Below are 22,500 nucleotides of genomic sequence, written 5' to 3' on the forward strand. Positions count from 1 at the left end.
GACCCTAGGGATGGGGGGAAAAGTGTGTTCCAATCAGACCCTAGGGATGGGGGGAAAAGTGTGTTCTAATCAGGCCCTAGGGATGGGGGGAAAGTGTGTTCCAATCAGACCCTAGGGATGGGGGGAAAAGTGTGTTCTAATCAGGCCCTAGGGATGGGGGGAAAGTGTGTTCCAATCAGACCCTAGGGATGGGGGGAAAAAGTGTGTTCTAATCACACCCTAGGGATGGGGGGAAAAGTGTGTTCTAATCAGACCCTAGGGATGGGGGGAAAAGTGTGTTCCAATCAGGCCCTAGGGATGGGGGGAAAGTGTGTTCCAATCAGACCCTAGGGATGGGGGGAAAAGTGTGTTCCAATCAGACCCTAGGGATGGGGGGGAAAAGTGTGTTCCAATCAGACCCTAGGGATGGGGGGGAAAAGTGTGTTCCAATCAGACCCTAGGGATGGGGGGAAAAGTGTGTTCCAATCAGACCCTAGGGATGGGGGGGAAAGTGTGTTCCAATCAGACCCTAGGGATGGGGGGAAAAGTGTGTTCCAATCAGACCCTAGGGATGGGGGGAAAAGTGTGTTCCAATCAGACCCTAGGGATGGGGGGAAAAGTGTGTTCCAATCAGACCCTAGGGATGGGGGGAAAAGTGTGTTCCAATCAGACCCTAGGGATGGGGGGAAAAGTGTGTCACCAATCAGACCCTAGGGATGGGGGGAAAAGTGTGTTCCAATCAGACCCTAGGGATGGGGGGAAAAGTGTGTTCCAATCAGACCCTAGGGATGGGGGGAAAAGTGTGTTCCAATCAGGCCCTAGGGATGGGGGGAAAAGTGTGTTCTAATCAGACCCTAGGGATGGGGGGAAAAGTGTGTTCCAATCAGGCCCTAGGGATGGGGGGAAAAGTGTGTTCTAATCAGACCCTAGGGATGGGGGGAAAAGTGTGTTCCAATCAGACCCTAGGGATGGGGGGAAAAGTGTGTTCCAATCAGGCCCTAGGGATGGGGGGAAAAGTGTGTTCCAATCAGTCCCTAGGGATGGGGGGAAAAGTGTGTTCCAATCAGACCCTAGGGATGGGGGGAAAGTGTGTTCCAATCAGACCCTAGGGATGGGGGGAAAAGTGTGTCACCAATCAGGCCCTAGGGATGGGGGGAAAAGTGTGTTCCAATCAGACCCTAGGGATGGGGGGGAAAGTGTGTTCCAATCAGACCCTAGGGATGGGGGGAAAAGTGTGTTCCAATCAGGCCCTAGGGATGGGGGAAAAGTGTGTTCCATCAGACCCTAGGGATGGGGGGAAAGTGTGTTCCAATCAGACCCTAGGGATGGGGGGAAAAGTGTGTTCCAATCAGACCCTAGGGATGGGGGGAAAAAGTGTGTTCCAATCAGACCCTAGGGATGGGGGGAAAAGTGTGTTCCAATCAGACCCTAGGGATGGGGGGAAAAGTGTGTTCCAATCAGACCCTAGGGATGGGGGGAAAAGTGTGTTCCAATCAGACCCTAGGGATGGGGGGAAAGTGTGTTCCAATCAGACCCTAGGGATGGGGGGAAAAGTGTGTTCCAATCAGGCCCTAGGGATGGGGGGAAAAGTGTGTTCCAATCAGACCCTAGGGATGGGGGGGAAAAGTGTGTTCCAATCAGACCCTAGGGATGGGGGGGAAAAGTGTGTTCCAATCAGACCCTAGGGATGGGGGGAAAAGTGTGTTCCAATCAGACCCTAGGGATGGGGGGGAAAGTGTGTTCCAATCAGACCCTAGGGATGGGGGGAAAAGTGTGTTCCAATCAGACCCTAGGGATGGGGGGAAAAGTGTGTTCCAATCAGACCCTAGGGATGGGGGGAAAAGTGTGTTCCAATCAGACCCTAGGGATGGGGGGAAAAGTGTGTTCCAATCAGACCCTAGGGATGGGGGGAAAAGTGTGTCACCAATCAGACCCTAGGGATGGGGGGAAAAGTGTGTTCCAATCAGACCCTAGGGATGGGGGGAAAAGTGTGTTCCAATCAGACCCTAGGGATGGGGGGAAAAGTGTGTTCCAATCAGGCCCTAGGGATGGGGGGAAAAGTGTGTTCTAATCAGACCCTAGGGATGGGGGGAAAAGTGTGTTCCAATCAGGCCCTAGGGATGGGGGGAAAAGTGTGTTCTAATCAGACCCTAGGGATGGGGGGAAAAGTGTGTTCCAATCAGACCCTAGGGATGGGGGGAAAAGTGTGTTCCAATCAGGCCCTAGGGATGGGGGGAAAAGTGTGTTCCAATCAGTCCCTAGGGATGGGGGGAAAAGTGTGTTCCAATCAGACCCTAGGGATGGGGGGAAAGTGTGTTCCAATCAGACCCTAGGGATGGGGGGAAAAGTGTGTTCCAATCAGACCCTAGGGATGGGGGGAAAAGTGTGTTCCAATCAGGCCCTAGGGATGGGGGGAAAAGTGTGTTCTAATCAGACCCTAGGGATGGGGGGAAAAGTGTGTTCCAATCAGACCCTAGGGATGGGGGGAAAAGTGTGTTCCAATCAGGCCCTAGGGATGGGGGGAAAAGTGTGTTCCAATCAGTCCCTAGGGATGGGGGGAAAAGTGTGTTCCAATCAGACCCTAGGGATGGGGGGAAAGTGTGTTCCAATCAGACATTAGGGATTGGGGGAAAAGTGTGACACCAATCGGACCCTAGGGATGGGGGGAAAAGTGTGTTCCAATCAGACCCTAGGGATGGGGGGAAAGTGTGTTCCAATCAGACCCTAGGGATGGGGGGAAAAGTGTGTTCCAATCAGACCCTAGGGATGGGGGGAAAAGTGTGTCACCAATCAGGCCCTAGGGATGGGGGGAAAAGTGTGTTCCAATCAGACCCTAGGGATGGGGGGAAAAGTGTGTCACCAATCAGGCCCTAGGGATGGGGGGAAAAGTGTGTCACCAATCAGGCCCTAGGGATGGGGGGAAAAGTGTGACACCAATCGGACCCTAGGGATGGGGGGAAAAGTGTGACACCAATCGGACCCTAGGGATGGGGGAAAAGTGTGTTCCAATCAGACCCTAGGGATGGGGGGGAAAGTGTGTCACCAATCAGGCCCTAGGGATGGGGGGAAAAGTGTGTTCCAATCAGACCCTAGGGATGGGGGGAAAAGTGTGTTCCAATCAGACCCTAGGGATGGGGGGGAAAGTGTGTTCCAATCAGACCCTAGGGATGGGGGGAAAAGTGTGTCCCAATCAGACCCTAGGGATGGGGGAAAAGTGTGTCATCAATCAGGCCCTAGGGATGGGGGGAAAAGTGTGTGCTCTGCTATTTGCTCTGCTTTGTGCTCTGCTTTCTGCTCTGCTATGTGCTCTGCTTTCTGCTCTGATATGTGATCTGCTTTCTGCTCTGCTATGTGCTCTGCTTTCTGCTCTGCTTTGTGCTCTGCTTTGTGCTCTGCTTTGTGCTCTGCTTTGTGCTCTGCTTTGTGCTCTGCTTTGTGCTCTGCTTTCTGCTCTGCTATGTGCTCTGCTTTGTGCTCTGATATGTGCTCTGCTTTCTGCTCTGCTATGTGCTCTGCTTTCTGCTCTGCTATGTGCTCTGCTATGTGATCTGCTTTGTGCTCTGCTTTGTGCTCTGCTTTCTGCTCTGCTATGTGATCTGCTTTCTGCTCTGATATGTGATCTGCTTTCTGCTCTGCTATGTGCTCTGCTATGTGCTCTGCTTTGTGCTCTGCTATGTGCTCTGCTTTGTGCTCTGATATGTGCTCTGCTATGTGCTCTGCTTTGTGCTCTGATATGTGCTCTGCTTTCTGCTCTGATATGTGCTCTGCTTTCTGCTCTGATATGTGCTCTGCTTTCTGCTCTGATATGTGCTCTGCTATGTGCTCTGCTTTCTGATCTGCTATGTGCTCTGCTATGTGCTCTGCTCTGTGCTCTGCTCTGTGCTCTGCTCTGTGCTCTGCTCTGTGCTCTGCTTTGTGCTCTGCTTGTGCTCTGATATGTGCTCTGCTTTGTGCTCTGCTTTGTGCTCTGCTCTGTGCTCTGCTCTGTGCTCTACTCTGTGCTCTCCTATGTGCTCTGCTTTGTGCTCTCCTATGTGCTCTGCTTTCTGCTCTGCTATGTGCTCTGCTTTGTGCTCTGCTTTCTGCTCTGCTATGTGCTCTGCTTTCTGCTCTGCTTTGTGCTCTGCTTTCTGCTCTGCTATGTGCTCTGCTTTCTGCTCTGCTATGTGCTCTGCTTTCTGCTCTGCTTTGTGCTCTGCTTTGTGCTCTGCTGATATGAAGCTCTGCTTTGTGCTCTGCTGATACAAATTCCTGATATGAAGCAAACCAGACAGTTCAGTTTGTTGTTGTTGACAGATAGCCAGGGGCGCACTCCGACACACTCAGACATAAATGACAAACTCAGCATGTGTTGAAGTGAGTCCGCCTGATCAAAAGGCTGTAGGGATGTTCTCTTGATAAGTGTGTGAATTGGGGACCATTTTCCTATAAAAAAAAATGCCAGGGAAAATGTATGGAGTAAAAAGTACAGTATTTTCTTTAGGAATGTAGTGAAGTAAAAGTAAAAATATAAATAGTAAAGTGAAATACAGATACCCACAAATAACGTCTTAAGTAGTATCTCTCCAGTACAGTGGGGATTTCAGGATGTTAATCTTGGTGGAGCAAAGTCAACATTATTTTTTAGATACATGCCTGCAAAGCCACAAACACTAAACAATACATTAACTGCACTATAACGGTGACAAACGGTGTCCACAAATTGTTAGGGCCCTACATAAAGCTGTCTCAACAGCAGAGCTTTCTTTTCACCACCATGTTGTTAATCCTTACCACCGCTTCACCTGGCTATCAGCGGAGCCTTGTCTGGCAACCAAACTGTTCCTTCTGCCTCATTTACTACCTTTTTTAAAAAACATAGCTGATATGGCTGACTTGCTTAGTAAACAAACGTGGTTTCTACTGACAATTGAGATGTACAAACTATGACATAAGGGAATGATGAGCGGATAAGTGGCAATCCGTCATTTTAAGACATTAAGACATTAATGAGCGAGCTAGGACGGACGTAACGTTAGTCAATATAACTATTTGTTCAGCACTTTTTGAATTGTACAGCAACGGAATTCAGAACATGGGCCGTTCTTACAGTGTTCTCACTGCACACCAAGTCAGAACCATAGGATAAATAAAGGGGGCATATAAAGCAGACAATGAAAGCTTTTACAATATTCGATGATGACATTTCTCTAAAACAGGCTATAGAACGCTACCTGTGCACCACCAAGTCAGAACAGTAGGCTAACTTATGAGGGGGAAAGGGACTAAATTATTAGGGTGAGGCACATGGGCTACTAACAGCTTACTACACAACATACACTTAGCATTACTTTCTTAGCTACAGTATACATATCTCCCTGGCATATTACATAATTTATGCAGCAGCATACAAGACATTTTTGGACTTTGTGCTTGAACAGTTGAACAGGAACAGGAACGAAGGACCTTTGAACAGGAAGGTCCTTCGTGTGGGCAAATTTTGTCATCAAAGTCTGGCATTCTATGGATTTATGCTGCTTTCAAGGCAACTAGGAGCTTGGAGAAATACAAGGTCGAATCATGACGTCAGTGATCTTCAGGTCAAAGCTCTAGAAAAAAGCCAGAGTTCCCGACTTGAAATTCCCAGTTGGATGACCGTTCAAAACGTATTTTACCCAGTCGGAGCTGGATTTATGCTGCTTTCAAGACAACTAGGAGCTTGGAGAAATACAAGGACGAATCATGACGTCAGTGATCTTCAGGTCAAAGCTCTAGAAAAAAGCCAGAGTTCCCGACTTGAAATTCCCAGTTGGATGACCGTTCAAAACTTATTTTCCCCAGTCGGAGCTTGTCCCCCCCCCCTCCCCCTGAGTTCCCAGTTGGATGACCGTTCAAAACGTATTTTCCCCAGTCGGAGCTTGTTTTTTTCCCCCCAGAGTTCCCAGTTGTCTTGAACTCACTGAAGTCAGATTTCCGCATTTCCTCATTTCCTGTTGATTTGAACGTGGCAGAAGTCATGCTGGATTGACAGCAGGGACAATGTATTCAACCTTTTCTGGTCCATGGTTTTGCAGATGAATGTTTATCATTTTACGCCTGGGGGGAAAAGAGACCCTTAAACCCAGACTTGGACCACACACCCTCTCCACTGAATATTAAGCAAGGGAAGCAAAATTGTGATGGCTTTGCAACGCTTGCAGTTAGCTACGGATTCCTTCCAAACCACTCCTTGTCGAATTTGCGAATTCCGACTTGTTGTGTAATGTTTATGCCCAATGGCCGATGAGCACCGATACGTTTAATCTATAATTGAAAAGGATTTGCCAGTAGATTGTCGACGTGATTCATGATGATGACTGCTAGGTAAGATTTTGAAAAGTATGATGTTGACACGATCCGTCCAATCAAAGTTGGGGGTAGATATAATGTGATTTGACATCATTTTATCTGTGGCCAATGACCTTGAGCCGTCTTGGATGGGCGCTTCCAATGTTAATCTATGGCAGCACCCAAGGGGACTTAAACTGCCTAGATCTCCCTGTAGATTCTGCAGTGATGTAGTGACCACCATGAGTGACAGAACACTGAGCCAATCACGGCGTAACTAGAGAACATGACCAATCCCTACGCTCTGTCTTTCCCGCTGGCTGCCCCACCACCACAGAAAGCACTGATCTAGGATGAAACACCAGCATTCTGGAGCTGCCTTAAATCAAGAAAACAAAAAAAAAGAGAATGTTTATATACGGCTTTATTAACTTTTTACATTGTTTGCAAATTGATATGTGATACTCATTAATGTCAATATGCAAACCAGGATCTGCCCCACCTGCCCTGAATGACGAGGGCCTCCATTGCTCCTGCAGTAAGTACAGCCATGTTATAGGGACGACTAGAAGGAGAAAGATTCATTTTCACAGCTATAGTTAATGTCTTCCTTAGAAGTGTGATTTATAATGCTGCTTTATCAGGGCGAAGCACACCTCGTCATAAAGAGATATCACTACGCAGCCGTAGAGAACATATCCCATTCCCTGTCCGCAACATTCATTAACCCAGATATATCAATATATTATTCTGTGAAAGTGTCAGAATTAGAAGTAGAAATGATAATGAGCCAGACTGAAAAATGAGGACGATGTCCTGGTCAGGGACAGAGCTCTCCACTGGGGAAAATGAGGACGATGTCCTGGTCAGGGACAGAGCTCTCCACTGGGGAAAATGAGGACGATGTCCTGGTCAGGGACAGAGCTCTCCACTGCGGAAAATGAGGACGATGTCCTGGTCGGGGACAGAGCTCTCCACTGGGGAAAATGCGGACGATGTCCTGGTCGGGGACAGAGCTCTCCACTGGGGAAAATGCGGACGATGTCCTGGTCAGGGACAGAGCTTTCCACTGGGGAAAATGAGGACGATGTCCTGGTCAGGGACAGAGCTCTCCACTGGGGAAAATGAGGACGATGTCCTGGTCGGGGACAGAGCTCTCCACTGGGGAAAATGAGGACGATGTCCTGGTCGGGGACAGAGCTCTCCACTGGGGAAAATGAGGACGATGTCCTGGTCGGGGACAGAGCTCTCCACTTGGGAAAATGAGGACGATGTCCTGGTCGGGGACAGAGCTCTCCACTGGGGAAAATGAGGACGATGTCCTGGTCGGGGACAGAGCTCTCCACTGGGGAAAATGAGGACGATGTCCTGGTCGGGGACAGAGATCTCCACTGGGGAAAATGAGGACGATGTCCTGGTCAGAGACAGAGCTCTCCACTGGGGAAAATGAGGATGATGTCCTGGTCAGGGACAGAGCTTTCCACTGGGGAAAATGAGGACGATGTCCTGGTCAGGGACAGAGCTCTCCACTGGGGAAAATGAGGACGATGTCAGGGACAGAGCTCTCCACTGGGGAAAATGAGGACGATGTCCTGGTCGGGGACAGAGCTTTCCACTGGGGAAAACGAGGACGATGTCCTGGTCGGGGACAGAGCTCTCCACTGGGGAAAACGAGGACGATGTCCTGGTCGGGGACAGAGCTCTCCACTGGGGAAAATGAGGACGATGTCCTGGTCGGGGACAGAGCTCTCCACTGGGGAAAATGAGGACGATGTCCTGGTCGGGGACAGAGCTCTCCACTGGGGAAAATGAGGACGATGTCCTGGTCAGGGACAGAGCTCTCCACTGGGGAAAACGAGGACGATGTCCTGGTCAGGGACAGAGCTCTCCACTGGGGAAAATGAGGACGATGTCCTGGTCAGGGACAGAGCTCTCCACTGGGGAAAATGAGGACGATGTCCTGGTCAGGGACAGAGCTCTCCACTGGGGAAAATGAGGACGATGGCCTGGTCAGGGACAGAGCTCTCCACTGGGGAAAATGAGGACGATGTCCTGGTCAGGGACAGAGCTCTCCACTGGGGAAAATGCGGACTTGGATCTCCCAGAGGAACAGAGGAGAGACAGGCCTCTGACCACTGTAATGTAATTTCTCCCCCCTGGACACATCAGTGGGGAGACTGACTGACTGACTGACTGACTGACTGACTGACTGACTGACTGACTGACTGACGAACACCAGAGAAGGGACTAGGGATGTGATCACAGCAGCGGGGAGACTGACGGACGGACGGACTGACTGACTGACTGGCTGACTGACTGGCTGGTTGACTGACTGGCTGACTGACTACCAGTAGAGACACAAGCATCCAACAGAACCAACACTTTGAAATAGTAAATACTGAAGAACAAAAAGATACATAGGAGACGTAACATTTCTGTATGTTATGTAACAAATAGTTTTCTATGTAACAAATAGTTTTCATTAGCAATGAGCATTTGGGCTCAATTAGAGCAGATCAGTGAGGACGAATGAATAACAGATTATATTTCAAACCAGTTAGATAGCAACCAAATTATGTATTAGTTCCTTGTTAATGTTAGAAGTATGAAGCGTGAAGAAGAGGCAGGAAGCAGATACAGAAGGGTTATTAGCGATTATACTGGATGCTAATTGGACAATAGTTATTATACCGGGTGCTAATTGGACATGAGTTATTATACCGGGTGCTAATTGGACATGAGTTATTATACCGGGTGCTAATTGGACATGAGTTATTATACCGGGTGCTAATTGGACATGAGTTATTATACCGGGTGCTAATTGGACATGAGTTATTATACCGGGTGCTAATTGGACATGAGTTATTATACCGGGTGCTAATTGGACATGAGTTATTATACCGGGTGCTAATTGGACATGAGTTATTATACCGGGTGCTAATTGGACATTCGTTATTATACCGGGTGCTAATTGGACATTCGTTATTATACCGGGTGCTAATTGGACATTCGTTATTATACCGGGTGCTAATTGGACATTCGTTATTATACCGGGTGCTAATTGGACATTCGTTATTATACCGGATGCTAATTGGACATTCGTTATTATACCGGATGCTAATTGGACATTCGTTATTATACCGGATGCTAATTGGACATTCGTTATTATACCGGATGCTAATTGGACATTCGTTATTATACCGGATGCTAATTGGACATTCGTTATTATACCGGATGCTAATTGGACATTCGTTATTATACCGGATGCTAATTGGACATTCGTTATTATACCGGATGCTAATTGGACATTCGTTATTATACCGGATGCTAATTGGACATTCGTTATTATACCGGATGCTAATTGGACATTAGTTATTATACCGGATGCTAATTGGACATTAGTTATTATACCGGATGCTAATTGGACATTAGTTATTATACCGGATGCTAATTGGACATTAGTTATTATACCGGATGCTAATTGGACATTAGTTATTATACCGGATGCTAATTGGACATTAGTTATTATACCGGATGCTAATTGGACATTAGTTATTATACCGGATGCTAATTGGACATTAGTTATTATACCGGATGCTAATTGGACATTAGTTATTATACCGGATGCTAATTGGACATTAGTTATTATACCGGATGCTAATTGGATATTAGTTATTATACCGGATGCTACTTGGACATGAGTTATTATACTGGATGCTAATTGGACATGAGTTATTATACTGGGTGCTAATTGGACATGAGTTATTATACTGGGTGCTAATTGGACATGAGTTATTATACTGGGTGCTGATTGGACATGAGTTATTATACTGGATGCTGATTGGACATTAGTTATTATACTGGATGCTAATTGGATATTAGTTATTATACTGGATGCTACTTGGACATGAGTTATTATACTGGGTGCTAATTGGACATGAGTTATTATACTGGGTGCTAATTGGACATGAGTCATTATACTGGGTGCTAATTGGACATGAGTCATTATACTGGATGCTGATTGGACATTAGTTATTATACTGGATGCTGATTGGACATTCGTTATTATACCGGGTGCTAATTGGGCATTCGTTATTATACTGGGTGCTAATTGGACATTCGTTATTATACCGGGTGCTAATTGGGCATTCGTTATTATACCGGATGCTAATTGGACATTCGTTATTATACCGGATGCTAATTGGACATTAGTTATTATACCGGATGCTAATTGGACATTAGTTATTATACCGGATGCTAATTGGACATTAGTTATTATACCGGATGCTAATTGGACATTAGTTATTATACTGGATGCTAATTGGATATTAGTTATTATACTGGATGCTACTTGGGCATTAGTTATTATACTGGATGCTAATTGGACATTAGTTATTATACTGGATGCTAATTGGACATTAGTTATTATACTGGATGCTAATTGGACATTAGTTATACTGGATGCTAATTGGTGTATCAAGCTGACTTGATCCAACCACAGAAAAACATCTATAAATGAGACCTAAGACAAATCCTAAGACAAATATTGTCCATAACAAAATAAAAATGATTCCAGCCTTGCCTTGAAAAAGCCTTAAACCAACAGTATTTGTGACCGAACGGCTCGAGTCGGTCTTATGAAAATTTGAATTATTATTATTTTATTTTTTTACCTTGGATAAAAGTAGAGACTCAGAGCTAGAAAATGGTATCATACACTATTTTAAAATTGAAAAATGGGCCTTGAATGTTCTGGTACACCCACTGGAGAACTCTTCTTTGTTTACACCCATTCAGCATTGTTTACACCCTCTTAAACTATAGCCCATAAACTATAACTACCCCGTAAACTATAACCCCGCCCGTAAACTATAGCCCCGCCCGTAAACTATAGCCCCGCCCGTAAACTATAGCCCCGCCCGTAAACTATAGCCCCGCCCGTAAACTATAGCCCCGCCCGTAAACTATAGCCCCGCCCGTAAACTATAACCCCGCCCGTAAACTATAGCCCCGCCCGTAAACTATAACCCCGCCCGTAAACTATAACCCCGCCCGTAAACTATAGCCCCGCCCGTAAACTATAACCCCGCCCGTAAACTATAGCCCCGCCCGTAAACTATAGCCCCGCCTGTAAACTCAGTGCGCTGTCTAAAGCCTTAGCTCCACCCATCTCTTTAAAGATTCACATGTGAAGTCATGTGCTAAACAGAGGGAGTATAGTAGTGTACTAAACAACTAAAGATTTCAAGATGAAAAGCTGGTTTTGACTACGGGTGTGTTCCTACATTCAATCTGGAGAGCTACAGTGAGATCACAGTGCGATCTGGGCGTTGGTTTAAACTCAGACCGTTGTCATATTGTCCGTTCGTAAATTCAGAGCGTTGTCATATTGTCTGTTAGTTTAAACTCAGAGCGTTGTCATATTGTCCGTTCGTAAACTCAGAGCGTTGTCATATTGTCCGTTCGTAAACTCAGAGCGTTGTCATATTGTCCGTTCGTAAACTCAGAGCGTTGTCATATTGTCCGTTCGTAAACTCAGAGCGTTTCGCTCTCGGAGCATTCAGACCTCACACTGGACGCTCTGGCTGTAACGGTCCTGACCTGTTTTATGTTGTTTTTTGTATGTGTTTAGGTCAGGGCATGTGTTTTGGGTGGGCAGTCTATGTTATCTGTTTCTATGTTGGTTTTGGTTGCCTGGTATGGCTCTTAATTAGAGGCAGGTGGTTTGCGTTTTCCTCTAATTAAGAGTCATATTTAGGTAGGGTGTTCTCACTGTTTGTTTGTGGGTGATTGTCTCCTGTGTCGTCGAATGTATGTACCATACGGGACTGTTTGGCTGTTCGTTTATTTTGATGTCGTCTGTTTCCTGTCCGTGAGTTTACGTTTAGTTATGTAAGTTTATGTTCAGGTTTCGTCAACGTCGTTTTCTTGTTTTGTATATTTGAAAGTGTTTTGTTTCGTGTTGCCATCGTCGTGTTAAATAAAAAGATGGCTTATTTCCCGAAAGCTGCATTTTGGTCTGATGATCCTTCTCTCCTCTCCTCGTCCGAGGATGAGGAGAGAGACAGCCCTTACACTGGCCGAGGAGTAGGGTTGATCCTAGTGTTCTGACTTCACAACAGAAGTCAAGCACCCCAAGCTAACTGGCTAATGTTGGCTAGCTTACTAGCTACTTCCTGACACAAATGAGGGAACCATTTTACACCGCCCTAGCAGAGCCGGGTTAAGCTGTTTTTATGTTATCCAGAGCATCGGAGACTGCAACTGTGCTGCTGGCAACAATTTAATTTTTTGCCAACTTTAACTGACACAGGCCATATTCAAATCAAGTCAAGTTTATTTTATATAGCCCTTCGTACATCAGCTAATATCTCGAAGTGCTGTACAGAAACCCAGCCTAAAACCCCAAACAGCAAGCAATGCAGGTGTAGAAGCACGGTGGCTAGGAAAAACTCCCTAGAAAGGCCAAAACCTAGGAAGAAACCTAGAGAGGAACCAGGCTATGAGGGGTGGCCAGTCCTCTTCTGGCTGTGCCGGGTGGAGATTATAACAGAACATGGCCAAGATGTGTCAGTTATTCTGCGCTCTGGCACACTCAGACGAGTGGTCTGAAATCAGAGTAGATAGCCAGTGAGAATATACCAGCTACGTCTATCCACAGTTGTCGCAGTGACATCATGAGGATTCTATTGAAATGGTTACTTGCATAGTGGAGTCTTTTGTTTGAGACATGTAGCTAGCTAGCTAAACAATGAAACATAATCCCAGCTCATAACATTACTACTCTTCATGAATCTGCAGGTATCTAACCAACCAGGTGCAATGTTAGCTAGCTAGATAACATTGGGCTATAACTAGCATTACAAATGGCTCTGGAGATACGAATAATATTACTACAGCTACTTCCTGGGGTCAGAGTAGGGTCAGAGATGTTAATACAGCTACTTCCTGTCTAATTAACATTCCAGGTGATCTGATCCCAGACCAGTGTTCAGGTAGGGTCAGAGATGTTAATACAAGCTACTTCCTGTCTAATTAACATTCCAGGTGATCTGATCCCAGATCAGTGTTCAGGTAGGGTCAGAGATGTTAATACAGCTACTTCCTGTCTGTTAACATTCCAGATGATCTGATCCCAGACCAGTGTTCAGGTAGGGTCAGAGATGTTAATACAAGCTACTTCCTGTCTGTTAACATTCCAGGTGATCTGATCCTAGACCAGTGTTCAGGTAGGGTCAGAGATGTTAATACAAGCTACTTCCTGTCTGTTAACATTCCAGGTGATCTGATCAGAGATGTTAATACAAGCTACTTCCTGTCTGTTAACATTCCAGGTGATCTGATCCTAGACCAGTGTTCAGGTAGGGTCAGAGATGTTAATACAAGCTACTTCCTGTCTGTTAACATTCCAGGTGATCTGATCCTAGACCAGTGTTCAGGTAGGGTCAGAGATGTTAATACAAGCTACTTCCTGTCTGTTAACATTCCAGGTGATCTGATCCTAGACCAGTGTTCAGGTAGGGTCAGAGATGTTAATACAAGCTACTTCCTGTCTGTTAACATTCCAGGTGATCTGATCCTAGACCAGTGTTCAGGTAGGGTCAGAGATGTTAATACAAGCTACTTCCTGTCTAATTAACTGATCTAGGTCTGCAGCTTTAACGGACCGCAATGCAGATCTCCTCTTCTCTCTCTTCGGTCCTGCGTCCCAAATTCAGAAATGAGCACATTTTGTTTACTCTACATTTGGCTTGCTAATGTAGAGATGCAGAGCAGAGAGGTGGCTTGTCTATGCCTCACAGGCCGCGCGTGTGTGTGTGTGTGTGTGTGCGTGTGCGTGTGCGTGTGCGTGTGCGTGTGCGTGTGCGTGTGCGTGTGCGTGTGCGTGTGCGTGTGCGTGTGCGTGTGTGTGTGCGTGCGTGCGTGCGTGCGTGCGTGTGTGTGTTTTCTATGCATCACAGGTCCTTCTTCCTCCTTCCTGGCTCACCACTCGTAATTAGCATTCTAAATACATACAAGGCTTTGTCATCACATTCCCCTCACAACTCATTTCAACTAAAATTATGCATTTTATAATTATGCGTTATACAGTGTCTCCTTGTTCAACTACTACATTACCTCCTGTCTAACAGTCTCTCCTTGTTCAACTACTACATTACCTCCTGTCTAACAGTGACTCCTTGTTCAACTACTACATTACCTCCTGTCTAGAAGTGTCTCCTTGTTCAACTACTACATTACCTAGAGAACTACATAGACAGGTAGACAGGTAGTTCAGCCAGGAATCAGGAGAGAACTACATAGACAGGTAGACAGGTAGTTCAGCCAGGAATCAGGAGAGAACTACATAGACAGGTAGTTCAGCCAGGAATCAGGAGAGAACTACATAGACAGGTAGTTCAGCCAGGAATCAGGAGAGAACTACATAGACAGGTAGTTCAGCCAGGAATCAGGAGAGAACTAGAGAGACAGGTAGACAGGTAGCTCAGCCAGGAATCAGGAGAGAACTACAGAGACAGGTAGTTCAGCCAGGATAGAACTACATAGACAGGTAGACAGGTCGTTCAGCCAGGATAGAACAACATAGACAGGTAGTTCAGCCAGGAATCAGGAGAGAACTACAGAGACAGGTAGTTCAGCCAGGAATCAGGAGAGAACTACATAGACAGGTAGACAGGTAGTTCAGCCAGGAATCAGGAGAGAACTACATAGACAGGTAGTTCAGCCAGGAATCAGGAGAGAACTACATAGACAGGTAGTTCAGCCAGGAATCAAGATAAAACTACATAGACAGGTAGTTCAGCCAGGATAGAACTACATAGACAGGTAGTTCAGCCAGGAATCAAGATAGAACTACAGAGACAGGTAGTTCAGCCAGGAATCAGGATAGAACTACATAGACCGGTAGTTCAGCCAGGAATCAGGATAGAACTACATAGACAGGTAGACAGGTAGTTCAGCCAGGAATCAAGATAGAACTACATAGACAGGTAGTTCAGCCAGGATAGAACTACATAGACAGGTAGTTCAGCCAGGAATCAAGATAGAACTACAGAGACAGGTAGTTCAGCCAGGAATCAAGATAGAACTACAGAGACAGGTAGTTCAGCCAGGAATCAGGATAGAACTACATAGACCGGTAGTTCAGCCAGGAATCAGGATAGAACTACATAGACAGGTAGTTCAGCCAGGAATCAGGAGAGAACTACATAGACAGGTAGTTCAGCCAGGATAGAACTACAGAGACAGGTAGACAGGTAGTTCAGCCAGGAATCAGGAGAGAACTACATAGACAGGTAGTTCAGCCAGGATAGAACTACAGAGACAGGTAGACAGGTAGTTCAGCCAGGATAGAACTACAGAGACAGGTAGAGGATGTGTATGTTGAAGCAGCCAATGTTAAACACACTGCGGAAACAGTGGAAAACACAGAGTAACAGACCAAACATCTTTATATTCTTGACCTCTTGTCTCTCCAGGTCGTTGTGTTACAGATGGCTTTCATTCACCCCAGAGCCTAGGGTATATAGAGCTATATACTGTAGTTAACCTGGGGTATATAGGGCTATATATACTGTAGTTAACCTGGGGTACATAGGGCTATATATACTGTAGTTAACCTGGGGTATATAGAGCTATATACTGTAGTTAACCTGGGGTATATAGGGCTATATATACTGTAGTTAACCTGGGGTACATAGGGCTATATATACTGTAGTTAACCTGGGGTATATAGAGCTATATACTGTAGTTAACCTGGGGTATATAGGGCTATATATACTGTAGTTAACCTGGGGTACATAGGGCTATATATTATAATTAACCTGGGGTATATAGAGCTATATACTGTAGTTAACCTGGGGTATATAGGACTATATATACTGTAGTTAACCTGGGGTATATAGGACTATATATACTGTAGTTAACCTGGGGTATATAGGACTATATATACTGTAGTTAACCTGGGGTATATAGGACTATATATACTGTAGTTAACCTGGGGTACATAGGGCTATATATTATAATTAACCTGGGGTATATAGAGCTATATATACTGTAGTTAACCTGGGGTATATAGAGCTATATACTGTAGTTAACCTGGGGTATATAGGGCTATATATACTGTAGTTAACCTGGGGTATATAGGGCAATATATACTGTAGTTAACCTGGGGTACATAGGGCTATATATTATAGTTAACCTGGGGTATATAGGGCTATATATACTGTAGTTAACCTGGGGTACATAGGGCTATATATTATAGTTAACCTGGGGTATATAGGGCTATATATACTGTAGTTAACCTGGGGTACATAGGGCTATATATTATAGTTAACCTGGGGTATATAGGGCTATATATACTGTAGTTAACCTAGGGTATATAGAGCTATATACTGTAGTTAACCTGGGGTATATAGGGCTATATATACTGTAGTTAACCTAGGGTATATAGAGCTATATACTGTAGTTAACCTGGGGTACATAGGGCTATATATTATAGTTAACCTGGGGTATATAGGACTATATATACTGTAGTTAACCTAGGGTATATAGGACTATATACTGTAGTTAACCTAGGGTATATAGGACTATATACTGTAGTTAACCTAGGGTATATAGGGCTATATATACTGTAGTTAACCTGGGGTATATAGGGCTATATATACTGTAGTTAACCTGGGGTATATAGAGCTATATACTGTAGTTAACCTGGGGTACATAGGGCTATATATTATAGTTAACCTGGGGTATATAGGACTATATATACTGTAGTTAACCTAGGGTATATAGAGCTATATATACTGTAGTTAACCTAGGGTATATAGGGCAATATATACTGTAGTTAACCTGGGGTATATAGGACTATATATACTGTAGTTAACCTAGGGTATATAGAGCTATATATACTGTAGTTAACCTAGGGTATATAGGGCTATATATACTGTAGTTAACCTGGGGTATATAGGGCTATATATACTGTAGTTAACCTAGGGTATATAGGGCTATATATACTGTAGTTAACCTGGGGTATATAGAGCTATATATACTGTAGTTAACCTGGGGTACATAGGGCTATATATACTGTAGTTAACCTAGGGTATATAGGGCTATATATACTGTAGTTAACCTGGGGTATATAGAGTTATATATACTGTAGTTAACCTGGGGTACATAGGGCTATATATACTGTAGTTAACCTGGGTCTACAATCAGATTTCTTTAAGCCCCTTGAATGCTGATGACTCAAACATTAATGTTTATATACCCTACATTACTCATCTCATATGTATATACTGTACTCTATACCATCTACTGCATCTTGCCTATGCCGTTCTGTAACATCACTCATTCATATATTTTTATGTACATATTCATTCCTTTACACTTGTGTGTATAAGGTATTTGTTGTGAAATCGTAAGATTAGTTGTTAGATATTACTGCACGGTCGGAACTAGAAGCACAAGCATTTCACTACACTCGCATTAACATCTGCTAACCATGTGTATGTGAGCAATAAAATTTGATTTGATTTAAAACATAAGATTATACAAATGCAATTTATGTGATAGGTCTATAGATAGTTTGAATAATACGATTGGCCTATAGCCCGTCTCCGTTGCCGGCCAACTACAGACGCCACCAGATTCATATCAGGAAATGTAGGTCGTTTCATTTAAAACAGCAGAGGCCATCAGGAGACACTGACAAAGTGCAAAACACACATACAGAATAAACACAGATATTTAATGAAGCTAATACCGCCTCTATATTTCACAGTCATCTCTGGCTAGCCAACTCACAGCCACAGCCAGAATCACGCCAGCTTTCATCAGTTGTCCGGTTGTGTTTACAGATTACAACCTACTGCTCTTTGTGGATGTAACATTGGACAAACACCGGGAGAGTGTGTCAGACCTTTTATATCACTAATGAGAAAAGAAAACTGGAAGAGGATTTGTATCCAAGCAGAGCAACTTACTCGAGTAGGCTGCAGAACCATGGACAGCTACTGTCCTTACACGCTATCTAATCAGTACACGAGGCCAACTTCTGTGATGACTCACTAGTGGCAATAAGGGACATAAAGGCATTTTTTTAATCACCAAAAGGTTTAGACATACAGTGCATTCGGAAAGTGTTCAGAACCCCAGTCTCCCCACTAAAGCCAGTGTCTGGTGTAGGACCTCTCCTCTCCCAGTCTCTCCACTAAAGCCAGTGTCTGGTGTAGGACCTGACTCCTCTCCCAGTCTCCCCACTAAAGCCAGTGTCTGGTGTAGGACCTGCCTCCTCTCCCAGTCTCCCCACTAAAGCCAGTGTCTGGTGTAGGACCTGACTCCTCTCCCAGTCTCCCCACTAAAGCCAGTGTCTGGTGTAGGACCTGACCCCTCTCCCAGTCTCCCCACTAAAGCCAGTGTCTGGTGTAGGACCTGACCCCTCTCCCAGTGTCTGGTGTAGGACCTGACTCCTCTCCCAGTCTCCCCACTAAAGCCAGTGTCTGGTGTAGGACCTGACCCCTCTCCCAGTGTCTGGTGTAGGACCTGACTCCTCTCCCAGTCTCCCCACTAAAGCCAGTGTCTGGTGTAGGACCTGACCCCTCTCCCAGTGTCTGGTGTAGGACCTGACTCCTCTCCCAGTCTCCCCACTAAAGCCAGTGTCTGGTGTAGGACCTGACCCCTCTCCCAGTCTCCCCACTAAAGCCAGTGTCTGGTGTAGGACCTGACCCCTCTCCCAGTGTCTGGTGTAGGACCTGACTCCTCTCCCAGTCTCCCCACTAAAGCCAGTGTCTGGTGTAGGACCTGACTCCTCTCCCAGTCTCCCCACTAAAGCCAGTGTCTGGTGTAGGACCTCTCCTCTCCTAGTCTCCCCACTAAAGCCAGTGTCTGGTGTAGGACCTGCCTCCTCTCCCAGTCTCCCCACTAAAGCCAGTGTCTGGTGTAGGACCTGACTCCTCTCCCAGTCTCCCCACTAAAGCCAGTGTCTGGTGTAGGACCTGACTCCTCTCCCAGTTTCCCCACTAAAGCCAGTGTCTGGTGTAGGACCTGACTCCTCTCCCAGTCTCCCCACTAAAGCCAGTGTCTGGTGTAGGACCTGACTCCTCTCCCAGTCTCCCCACTAAAGCCAGTGTCTGGTGTAGGACCTGACTCCTCTCCCAGTCTCCCCACTAAAGCCAGTGTCTGGTGTAGGACCTGCCTCCTCTCCCAGTCTCCCCACTAAAGCCAGTGTCTGCTGTAGGACCTGACTCCTCTCCCAGTTTCCCCACTAAAGCCAGTGTCTGGTGTAGGACCTGACTCCTCTCCCAGTCTCCCCACTAAAGCCAGTGTCTGGTGTAGGACCTGACTCCCCTCCCAGTCTCCCCACTAAAGCCAGTGTCTGGTGTAGGACCTGACTCCCCTCCCAGTCTCCCCACTAAAGCCAGTGTCTGGTGTAGGACCTGACTCCTCTCCCAGTGTCTGGTGTAGGACCTGCCTCCTCTCCCAGTCTCCCCACTAAAGCCAGTGTCTGGTGTAGGACCTGACTCCTCTCCCAGTAGGCTCTCATCAGTCAGAGGTCAAACACCCTTTAACATCACCATTCTCCGTTCTGCGGCGGAGACGCTAAAGCCTCTTATGGTTTTACTACCGTCAAGTCCCACCGTGATCTGATAGGCCGTCCCACTCCAATCACATTTAAAGTGATTGGTTGGATGTTTCATGGAGAGCAGCTTTTAAAAAACAGAGAAATCAATGGAGCAGGAAGCAGATCTACTGTGTCTGTTGTGCCAACACTCAGCAGTCCCTACTGTGAGTACAGAGCAGCACGGCATCACTGATAGCATCTAGCTCATAGATACCCAGAAAGCCCATAAAAACAAAAACAGGTGAAAGTAACCTAATAAATACAACTTTGCTCAGCGGATGAATCTGCATTTCATACGTACACGTTCCATGAATGATCACCTGGTAGGTGACCACATGAATACAACACTCCTTATCTCTTTGCAAAATTCAGAATATGGGTTTGTGTGTCTATGCTGATAAAATAGGAAAACTAGACTATCAGTAGCAAGATCGGTCGGCTTCCCAATTCATCCAGTCAAAGGTTGATGCTCCGGTTAGAGCGCATTATAACAGTCCTTATAATAGACACTAGTCATCTCAGATTGGCGAAAGTCTACAGCGAGGATGCCAACCCCCTCTTTCACTAGGAAGGTGAAGCGGACTCTATTTTCTGTGTTCCTGTAAATACATAGTGACTGTGTAATTCGGTCAACCGGGCGGATTGATGAAAAAAAAAATATATATATATATATATAGTGTCAGGCGTCAGGACCCAAGAAGGTGAACAGCTCCCATATCGCCGCGGACACACAGACAGACCGCTAATGAAAATAAAATATGTTCCGTTCTTTGAATCTTCTATTCGATGCATCAGGTTGATTCGGTATATTAAGTTATTTAGCCAGTTTGACAACGGTGGAGAAATGACAAAGTAACTTCCTAAATGTTGTCTAGTCTACCACTTCAATATTTGACATTGGCTAAAATAATGTAGGGGGGGGAGATTAAGGGGCCATTTTCAGACCTTAATTTCAATAGACTTGTGAAGAGTTGAGTGAGCGAGCGAGCTAATGCAGAAAACTACAAATTGCGTTGATTTTCACTCATTCTAAAATGTTGGATCCAAAAAAAAAAATAGTCTACACTCAACCAGGACTTCATTGGCTTATGCAAGTAAACCACTCACTAGTTAAACCTACTAAAGTCTTGTAAAAAATAATGAAATGTGCCATCTTCACTATTCATTCATCCAAAGTGTCATAATAAGTGTGTAACCAAGACGCGCGATTGTGTGAATCAAACGGGTCCATCTAATTTAACTCACCGGGTGCAGATGAAGATCCAACCGTCGGTCTTCTTACCCTGAGACAGCAGGCGGCTGAGAAGTCTCCGGTAGCCCAATACCAAATAACCAGACTTGATTCCACTAATATGGTGTTCCTACTAATCCACTCCTCAATGTAAGGCTATTTGGTAGAAGATAAAATGTCACCATTACACGATACCTTCTCTCTGGCGTAAAACGGGGAGCCTCCAAAAGAGGCTACTTGTTTGATTGAGTTTGTGATTTCTGTATGTCAAGGCAATGTTCAGTGTTGGTAGTGAATCCACTTCACAGAGGCAGCTTTGATTCCGTTAGCAACACAAGCTAACGGCAAGTAGCACTAGTGTCATCCCGAAGACTCACGGGCCCTGCTTTTCAAACAACCGATAATGTATTTTATCTTATTTAAAGAGTCTAAACCCGTTCCGCTGCGATCAACAAATTCCTTCCATTCGGGGGTCTTTTGGATCGCAGCACACACACACACCGCTCTTTCAATAGCAGCAGTGTGTGTTTTGTATTACTGTGAGGGGCAGCTGCCAGCGACAGACCAAAGCAACAAGAAATGCGGCATCCGAGACAGCAGGGAAAAAAATCGATATGGAACGTCCCCCCCTTTTCTCAAACTCTGAGATCAAAGTCAACATCCATGATATCCTGGTAAGCGTATATCCTCACTAAACGACTGATGTATGACCCGCCAGGACGGTCATTCCAGCGGCAGTGATTGTGTTCCACTTTCCCGACACGGCCTCGATACACAACACTCCTTTTCTTCCCAGCCTCCTCCGGTTGTGACAAGCATGTCGCGGCCAATCCACGAGCGCGCAACCCGGACCCCCTCCTTCGTCTGACCGGAGCGCTACCGGTAACACATGGACCGGGATAACACTCACTGGATTGGAGTCAGAACACTAGAGAATGCTACAGCGCGCACACACAGTGCAGGTAATTAACCACAGAGACAGTTGACAGGCTGCTATTAGGGGCCAGATGATGTGTGTGTGTGTGTATATATATATATTAGGTTACTATTATAAGACCATAGTAATATAACTATTGGTGTTACTATGCATCGGTCTACACTTATACAGTAACCACTATCTCCTGCCCTCATCTAACCAGACAGCCACATCCCAGGCCTTATACAGTAACCACTATCTCCTGCACTCATCTAACCAGACAGCCACATCCCGGGCCTTATACAGTAACCACTATCTCCTGCCCTCATCTAACCAGACAGCCACATCCCAGGCCTTATACAGTAACCACTATCTCCTGCCCTCATCTAACCAGACAGCCACATCCCAGGCCTTATACAGTAACCACTATCTGCAGCCCTCATCTAACCA

The 22,500-nt window shown here is 45.6% G+C and overlaps 1 protein-coding gene across 2 annotated transcripts in view; it reads right to left on the minus strand.

Moving 5' to 3' along the window:
• large1 (LARGE xylosyl- and glucuronyltransferase 1) overlaps positions 1–21,947 on the minus strand; it is a 202,398-nt gene extending 180,451 nt beyond the window's left edge. For both annotated transcript variants that reach the window (XM_055906053.1, XM_055906052.1), the window contains exon 1: positions 21,149–21,947. The gene's annotated coding sequence lies outside the window, so the exon portion shown is untranslated. The remainder of the gene's footprint in view (positions 1–21,148) is intronic.
• Between the last annotated feature and the right edge of the window lie 553 nt (positions 21,948–22,500).

This window comes from Salvelinus fontinalis, chromosome 39 (assembly GCF_029448725.1).
Source record: "Salvelinus fontinalis isolate EN_2023a chromosome 39, ASM2944872v1, whole genome shotgun sequence".
Lineage (NCBI taxonomy): Eukaryota > Metazoa > Chordata > Actinopteri > Salmoniformes > Salmonidae > Salvelinus > Salvelinus fontinalis.